An 8,448-nucleotide genomic window follows, 5' to 3' on the forward strand; every position below is an offset into this window, starting at 1 on the left:
TGGCATGACACTCCAGGTATGCTACAGCTCAAGCTGAGTCTAGAGACTTTGCTATTGCACTGATTTCCCCTTGCTTTCCTGCATGAGTGCCTTTCCAGCATAAAACCACCTAAACGCCCAACAACATGGGCTCAACGGTTTCTTGGAACAATTTCTTGGTGTAAATTGTGCAGAATTGTGCTGACTTTGTCCTCACAAATAATGCGACAACCATAATGGTGCAACCAGGACAAACTTCATGCCAAATTCATCAGTTGGGCAATGGCAGTAACACCGACTCTGGGTGCCGTGATGAGCTGTTCACCATCTCAAAAGAGGGGTAGGAAGCCTGGGCCAATGACGAAATGTTTGGTTAGGATGTGCGCCTCAGTGATTCCCCAGCTATTCCAGCTGCTTTTCCTAATGATGTTTCTTTCAGGTACCTGCCATTTCCAGTTCTGCTTAATGTGCAAAATCACAGCTGTATGGCTGTGGAATGTAATAAGGAAAGGGCCAGGTCCTTAGGAATTTTGGACCTGCAGCCTTCAAATGAGCCTTGGGGGAGTTGTCCAGGCTCAGAAGACAACCATCAGGTCCTTACCTCGAACAAATCCTCCACCATCTGCCTCATTCCACACCCTGTGAAGCCGGTGGGAGTCCAACCAGATAATTCAATAGAAATTGGCCCAGGACTCACCTAAAAATGCACCTGTTCCTTACTGCATAAAGTGATAAGCTGCAAAGGTTTGTTTTTTAATTGGACACTTAATACCAGCTTTGGCAGGTGATTAAACTGTGATTTACTTCCAAGGGAGATAAGAAGTAAATTTCTAAGGAATTCCGGATAGGTGGTTTAACAGCACAGTAATTATACAGAGACATTTTTGGAAGAACTGGGGAAGTTAAGGGAGAATCAGACATAAATAAGGGAGTTGTTTTTTTTCCTACACTCAGAAGACTACATGAGATTAGAAAATGACCAAAAATTAGAGCAGTGTTTAAGTAGTTAGAAAATAAGAGATTCTGAGTGGACATAAAAATTGCCTAACAAATGTTTAATAAGGAGCCAACAAGGAATGTATTTCCACTCCAACTGAAATAGAAGTGGCCAGTGCTATCAGAACATCAATGTATACAAATCAAACAATACAGCTTAACTATCATCTCCCATGGGTAAAATAAAGAGGCATGAAGTAGGGACTTGTCAGTCATTGAGACCTTTATTAATAACAACTGCAGTTTAAAGAGCATGGGCTCTAGTACTTGCAAACAGGAAGCTGCAGCACTCCAATAAGAAAGCAAACATTTCATTGCCTGTAAAGCAAGATTGTATTTCAGAGGGTAAAAAAAAAGATTTTTTTTTTAAAAACAAATGAAACTACAGGACTGCAATGAGATCTGGGACACTAATAAAACATTTTTGGATTTTGTATATAAAAAATATAATATTCTGAAGTATTGTATTAAAATTCTGTAAGTGGTGTTGTGGCAAATATGCAATGGGGAGAGAGAACAACAGTTCAGACTGGTCAAAGAATGGATTTCATCTGCCACACTTGCCTGGCTTGGCAACAAGTTTTTGGTATTTTGCAAGGACAAACTGAAGTAATTTTTCAGCTGTATGCTTCTGTTTGACCGAAGGAGATTATTTCAGGCCTCCTTGAGTTGATGTCAACCATAGTCCTCTATGTAGAAGGCATTTTAAGTGCTGGGGTTTGGATAACTCTATGAAGACAAGATGGGGACCGGAATCGTTCATCCTCAGCATTGGTACATGGACTGTATGTACTGCTTTGGGCATTCATAAAAGTGGCTGAATGTGGCTACTGTTTCGGGCTAGACTATCCCCACTGAACCTTCCTTTTCCTCTGGTTTGCTTGTCTTCCCACAAAGCCAACAGGAAAGATCTGCTCTGGTGGATGGTTCTGCTTCTGCCCCTTCAGCACTGTATACCGGCTGAGAATGGAAGACGGTGGTCGTGAGCCCACTCAAGACCTCCTCCACCCAACTCAATCCACTCAACCCACCTCTGTTGCACGTGCGTTACACCAGAGCTCACAGGCAGTAGAAAGAGTCTCGTCAGTCTGTGACACCCTGGTACCGTTTCAAGCAACTCCTTTGTCACCCTGTGATCTGACGAGTTTACTGGTAATTGGATCATTTCTAACGTGTTTTTCGCAATCCCTTGCTAACAGGGGTGTTCACTGGGGCTACAAAGCACATACTGCCTCAGAGACAACTCAGAGGGGTTTTGTACCTGGCTCCTGGTAGGTCTAAGTTAACCGATTTTTCACCTGAAAAATAAATATTTCTTCTTTGTCCTTTCCTTGGGAATACTGAAGAGAAAAGAACAGCATCCTGTATGTTTTGTGTAACTAGGTCAAAAGCTGTAGTAATTATATAATAATGGCTTGGGAAGGCAGTATTTCAGGACAAGGTGTTTCAAGGCAACAACTTCAGTCGTAAGAATGACAATGGTATTTATTGCAGGAAATCCCTTGCAAGAAAAATATCTGCCTATTACAGACAGCAATAAAGTAAAAATTTTGCCTCAAGCATATTTCTTCCTAGGGCAGATCAGTAAATATCTGAGCTGCAGAAACATTAAAATACCTGTAACGAGTAAGAATTTACAGTTCTACAAAAACATTGTCAACAATGTGTATAGGTGCTTTAGAGATAAGTAGGTATTTACCAAAGATTTATGGATTATGGTATTCTGTGACATCATAAAATGTGGGGAATCTGAGTGCACGACTATTTGACTGGTCAGCAAAAGACTCTTCTTAGACTATTAGGCTGTGCCATACATCATTCCTAAGGTTATTTCCTTGAAAGGTCTTGGAAAAGATGTTGTATATCACAAATAGCCTATGACCTCAGAAGTCAGACTGGGAGCACCTTTTACTCCATTAGCAGTTGAAGTTAATACCATTTATTTTTTTCAAAACCAAGTAATTATCCTGAGGTTTAAAATACCTTTTCCAGATTGAAGGCATGACCTCAACATTATGATAATGTTGGTGTTGGTAATCAACCTTATTTCTGAGATTGATGATTCATCATGCACTCATTATATGTGATTTTCTTGTGCATTGGTACAACACATTAAAAGGAAATGGAGTTACATATACTAATTTAAAATTATTTGAAAGGAAAATCAGCCACACTCACCTGCAGCTTTCATGCAATGTGCTTCTACTGTTCACTGACCTTGCTGAAGTCAGGATTTTACCTTTACATTTCATAGCTATGTAACATATAGTGGTATTAAATGGGATACATGAGGGACATTGGTATTGCGGAGCTCATGTTAGCTGCTTGTATATATTGCGTTGCCCTGAAAACACATTAGACTCAATGGTCCAGGAGCAGAAAGGCCAGAAATAGCTGTAGAAATTACATAGATTAAGTACAGTAAGGTAATTGGGACATATATCTCTGGAGGTGACCTATCCATTCGTAGGTTCTCCTGTGTTCCCCTCTGCCTCCTCTCATTTCCCTTTCTCCTTCCCAAAGGACCTGGCCTGGCTGTACCTGTCATCTTGCAAAGCTCCAGTGGAAAACGGGACATGGATCTTCTGGTGGAGCCACAACCAGGTCAGCTGCCTGGGAGCCTGGCCCTGGGTGGGATGATAGGACAGGGAAGATCAAAAGGGAATGGAAGAAGAAATTGCTGGAGACACCAATCTGCGTGGAGATTTCAGTCTGGTTTCTCTCTTCTTTTCATGGAAAAGGGCATCAGGAGCAAAAGAAATGTCTTTACTGCTGGAAAACATCCGAAAAATAAGCAGCAGAGAAACCAATCGGCACAGAGGAATCGCAGCAGCCAACGAGAATGGAGGGATTTGCATATCCAGAGTGAAGCTGCTGGGAAAGAGCTGCAAAGGGATTATGCAAATCCCTGATTGGGTGAGCGGTGGCTGATTGCCAGAGCAGGGGGATGCACACACTGCTCTGTACCTGGGCAATGATTATGCAAATTACCCACCCACAGCCAGAGTGCAGGGCAATTGGCTAAATGAGAAAAACTCTGGTTATGCATGGGTAAATGTGCAGTGCTTAGCACTCGGCCGATCACACCTCGCTGCGGTACGGAATAAACATGAGCGTACGCCTCTGCCACCCCTCGCAAAGCTCCGCGGGATCCCTCTGACGTTTGGCTGCTGGGGTGGCAACGGAACAGCCCTGTCGAGCAGAAGTGAATGTTCGGATGGCCATTTTCATTCCCTGTGAGTCTGACATCAAAGGGATAAGAAAATGGAAGCTCGGATGAGAACTTCTCCATGTTGCCTGCAGTTTTCTGATCCCAGGGAAATCCTACTGTTTGTCAAAGAAGGGATGCACCTGCACAGTGGATGGGTGCAACCCTTAACTTTGCACTATGCATGGGAAAAATCTGGAGGGATGGGAGATGTAATTAAAATGTCTGATTTTTGGTATTTATTCCATGATTTTTTAGGGGTTCAATGACATCTAGATTTGTAAGAAGATAAAGGCGTTGCCCTGACATGCTTACAAGCAAAGTTTAATATTCAGAAGTTTCTTTTTATTCTTTTTTATTCCAGTTTGTACAATTCTGTGCCTATATGTGTGCAATCCAGCATCAGTTCTCAATTCCAGCATAATAATATCTCACTATAATTTAATTTTGTTCTGAATAGTCTTTAACGTTTTCAGGAGCTTCTCACAAAAGGGATCTGATTCCCATGGACACCTAAGCCTGAAACACCTCTATAATTCTCACTGCAGACTGTTGGAAAGACATGACTCAGAAATCCTGGAAAATACACTAATTATACTGTACAACTAATTGCAGGGTGGCATTACCACTCTGCAGTTTTCGTAGCTTACTGGCAGATGGGTGATTCAGAATTCAAGGTGATGGGGCCAGTTTAAAAACCGAATATAACTAAGGAATAGCTGGACACATTGGAAGAAAAGGAGAAAATTGTCCATCTTGTACTGTGGCACAAAGTAAGATCTCACTGAACTCGCTGGCAATGAGTTCAAATATGCACTGACAGCCGTTCAGTCATATGAATCAGTTCATCAGTATGTCAGGACTATAAGCCAATTTCCTAGTAAAGCCCACGCCAGTGAGGAAAAGAGGAAAAAAATCTCCATAAAGTTTTCTGCACTGAATTTTCTCCCTAATTATTCCCCTGGGTGAGCAGAATCTGCTTCTGTATGTAACAGGTTATTGGCGATATCGACAAATGTTGTTGGTCCTGGAGGACCAATTAATTTTAACACAGGCTCCACCGAAAATCAAGGAACGAGGCCAAATATTATTCCAGTGAAAATCAGTGAGCGATTACATCTGGGAAAAAGAAAGGGGAAATATATAAACATATGAGGCAGAAAGAGAAACTTAAACATGGTCTGTAGGCGGGACAGGGTGCATAAGCCTGGCTGGGGGAAGCCCAAGGTTCATTAGTTCCTCCACTCACAAACCATCTAGTTTATTTTGCCATGTTTACTCTCAAAATTAGCTGCCCGCTGCCAAAAGATGGATATTTGAAACCCAAGGGTGAGATGTGGCCGGTTATTCCCAGTCACCACAGGGTACAGTTAGTGATACAACACGGGGAGCTGTGGAGAGTAAAAGCTTACAGGAGATGGTTTCTGGTTAACACTCCACTCTCTTTTTAATAAGCTAAGAAACACTCGAAGAGTAGTAAATTACAATAATTGATAACTGCTCGAGTATTTCTAGCCTGCTTTTGTGGAGGTATAGAACAAACACTACCTAAATAACTTGCATCTGGCACAACAGTTATTCTGTAAAGAAGTGAGATTTGAAGAGAAATAGATATAAGTTGCATTTCATTTGTGAATTCACTTTCCAAAGAAGTTGCCACGCCAAATGTTATATAAACACATGCACGCATACATAAACATGTGTTATCTGTTGATACCAAAGTTGGTTAAAACATTTTGCTTTTCTGAAAGCCTAAGTGAGATTTCCCACAGACTTTTAAAATTTTTAATTAAAGACTTAATTCCCTCCTCTTTTTTTTTTTTTCTTTGCTGATTTCTTTTTCAAATTTTTTTTTGGTGACAGAGTGGAAAAAAAAAGGCCACAGTAACACTGAAAAAAGAAACAGCTAGTAAAGGGGAAGAAAAAAATCCTACTGTCAATCACAAAATATATTTTTCATGGAAAGAGGGAATATTTTCATAGAAAAAATTAAGTGGTGACAACTTTATGAAAAATACTTCAGATTCAGACAATTTAAAATGCCTTCTTTACCCAGTGCTAGGTTTGCATCATGACTTATGGCTTCTGGTCAAGAGAACCCCATGCACCTTCTTAATCTGTGCAGTTATCGGGCCATTTTCTCCACTGCTGAAATCCACCTAGGTTTGGGCTGAAATGAATTCTGCAAGTCTAACCTCCTATGGCACTGCTATGTGATGTCTAGGGACAGAAAGTTGATGGTAGTTATAAACATGGGGAAATTTTTCTAAGATCGATTCATTTTCTGACATCAGAATGGGACTATGACATTGGAACTGGTATCTCTCTTCTATAAGAAATACAGAAGGAATTTTTTATAGGCCTTGCTAACAGGTAAGAACAAACACTGGGAAGGAAAGGGAGTTGTGAGATCTTCTAAGCAGTTTTTTTAGAACTGTTTGGAACAGCCCTTTGTGCCAGCAAACTGGCTTCAGTTTCCTCTTGGTGTTCTTGCACGATGGAGGATAACACAACGATACCAATGGGAAACTCCATCCCCCATGGAAATGCTGATCTTGCTGACAACGCCATCTCTGGGTTGACCCACAGTCTGAGGATCCTGTGAGATGCACACGTTAGCTCAGATTTTCTCTCCTTCACTCTGCTAGTGCCAGTTTCATTCATGTAATTCAAGGTAGGATTTGGTCTCGCAAGTTTTTATCCAACCACTGTGATTCCATCCTGCCTTTCTCGTGGCAGCTGTGCAAGCAAGTGGAGACCAAGGTGAGGAGAGGAGCCTGTACTCTGAAGACAGACTGAAGTCTGTCTGATATGTCTGCCCTGCCTGATACAATTCTGCCGTGGGATTTGGTGTGCTCAGCTAGGGAACCTGGCGCACCGAGAGACACAGAGATGACATTATTGATACTGAGACTTTTTGTCTTACGGACATGGCTACCCATTTTACACCTATCACAAATGTGTCCTGAGGGAAGAAAGACCCCCACCATTACATACTTGTCAAAATCCAGTCTAAATATACGACTGTCCTTAAAATACACTGTGATTCATTTTTTTAATCTGTTCCACAGTTTTAGTGGACTCAGTCTACCAGTATAGCTCCCAGAAAGTCAGGAAGGGACAAAAAGGTGGGGATATCCTAGCAAAGTCTGTTAATTTTTCCTTTCTGCTGTCCTGCAAGAGGAGCTGATGTCTGGGTGGGCAACCTAGTTTCTGGACCGAGCAATCTGAGAACTTTGTAAACGCCTTGTGCATCTCTTAAGCCTTACACTACCTTAATTAAAAAATTAAAAAGATTTCTAGCTTCTTCCCTCAGATTGCAACAGTAACCGTGGTGTTGCCCCACACAAGTATCTCCCCATGGGCCGGAGCCTCCGGCAGGCTGAGCGGGAGACGCTGAGCAGGTTGTTTCTCAAGGCACTGTGGATGGTGTCAGCTACCAGCCCGCTGTGGAGTTGCTGCAGGGTTTTGGGGACCTGCCGTGGAACTGGGCTGGCCTGGCTGACTTGAGGGGCTTTTTTCTAAAAAATGTAATTCTGCAGTGCGAGGAAAAGCTAATCTATGGTGATGGGAAGGGCATCACCTACTCCTTGCTGTATGGAGTGGTGCTGGGCAGTAAGCATTTTTTTAAGGAAGTTTCAGTCTAAATAATTTGGCCTTGTCATCATGAATGCCTAACAAGCTTGAGGCAAAAAGCCAGATGTTTCACTTGTTGCAGAACTTGTTTTTTAGTGGGTTTTACACAGAATAGAAGTATTTTTTTCTTTCTTCTTCTTCTTTTTCACAAGTTTGGTCTATACCTGCCAGACTGCAAAGCTGTGTAAGCAGCAGCTATCAATGAAGCATTGATTCTTGTCAGTTCGCAAAGAAGAAAATAGAGGACGTCAGCCCCGCTGCAAGAGAGAGGTCATGGAAAGAGGAGCCAACCACAGCAGAACCGAGCTGTGCTACAGAGCCTTCCGCTCTGGTCGAACTCCACCGTGTTGGTAATGAACGACGTTTGTGATGAGTCAAGACTGCTGCATCACCTGTGAAATTATTTACATGCTGGTGCATCACAGACCAGGGCTGCACCATCTCAGCCAGTGATCTCTGTTCAGCTCCTCGTGGGCAGGTGTCCCAGTCACATAAACCACCACGACAATTGACATTAATTGGCACCCTTGTTGCAGTCTCAAAGGGGAGGCTAAAGATTTAATGGGCACTGAGAGTGAATTATTCCCATATGCCTCAAGGTGGTCCCTCCAGAGCTGTGCTGAGACATA

At 42.2% G+C, this 8,448-nt stretch overlaps 1 long non-coding RNA gene across 1 annotated transcript; it reads left to right on the forward strand.

The window, feature by feature from the left end:
* The first annotated feature begins 1,997 nt into the window (after positions 1 to 1,997).
* Positions 1,998 to 4,511, forward strand: LOC138687634 (uncharacterized). Its single transcript, XR_011326763.1, has 2 exons — positions 1,998 to 2,127; positions 3,499 to 4,511. It is a non-coding gene; the product is annotated as an uncharacterized lncRNA (long non-coding RNA).
* The last annotated feature ends 3,937 nt before the right edge of the window (positions 4,512 to 8,448 follow it).

Source organism: Haliaeetus albicilla, chromosome 11, assembly GCF_947461875.1.
Source record: "Haliaeetus albicilla chromosome 11, bHalAlb1.1, whole genome shotgun sequence".
Lineage (NCBI taxonomy): Eukaryota > Metazoa > Chordata > Aves > Accipitriformes > Accipitridae > Haliaeetus > Haliaeetus albicilla.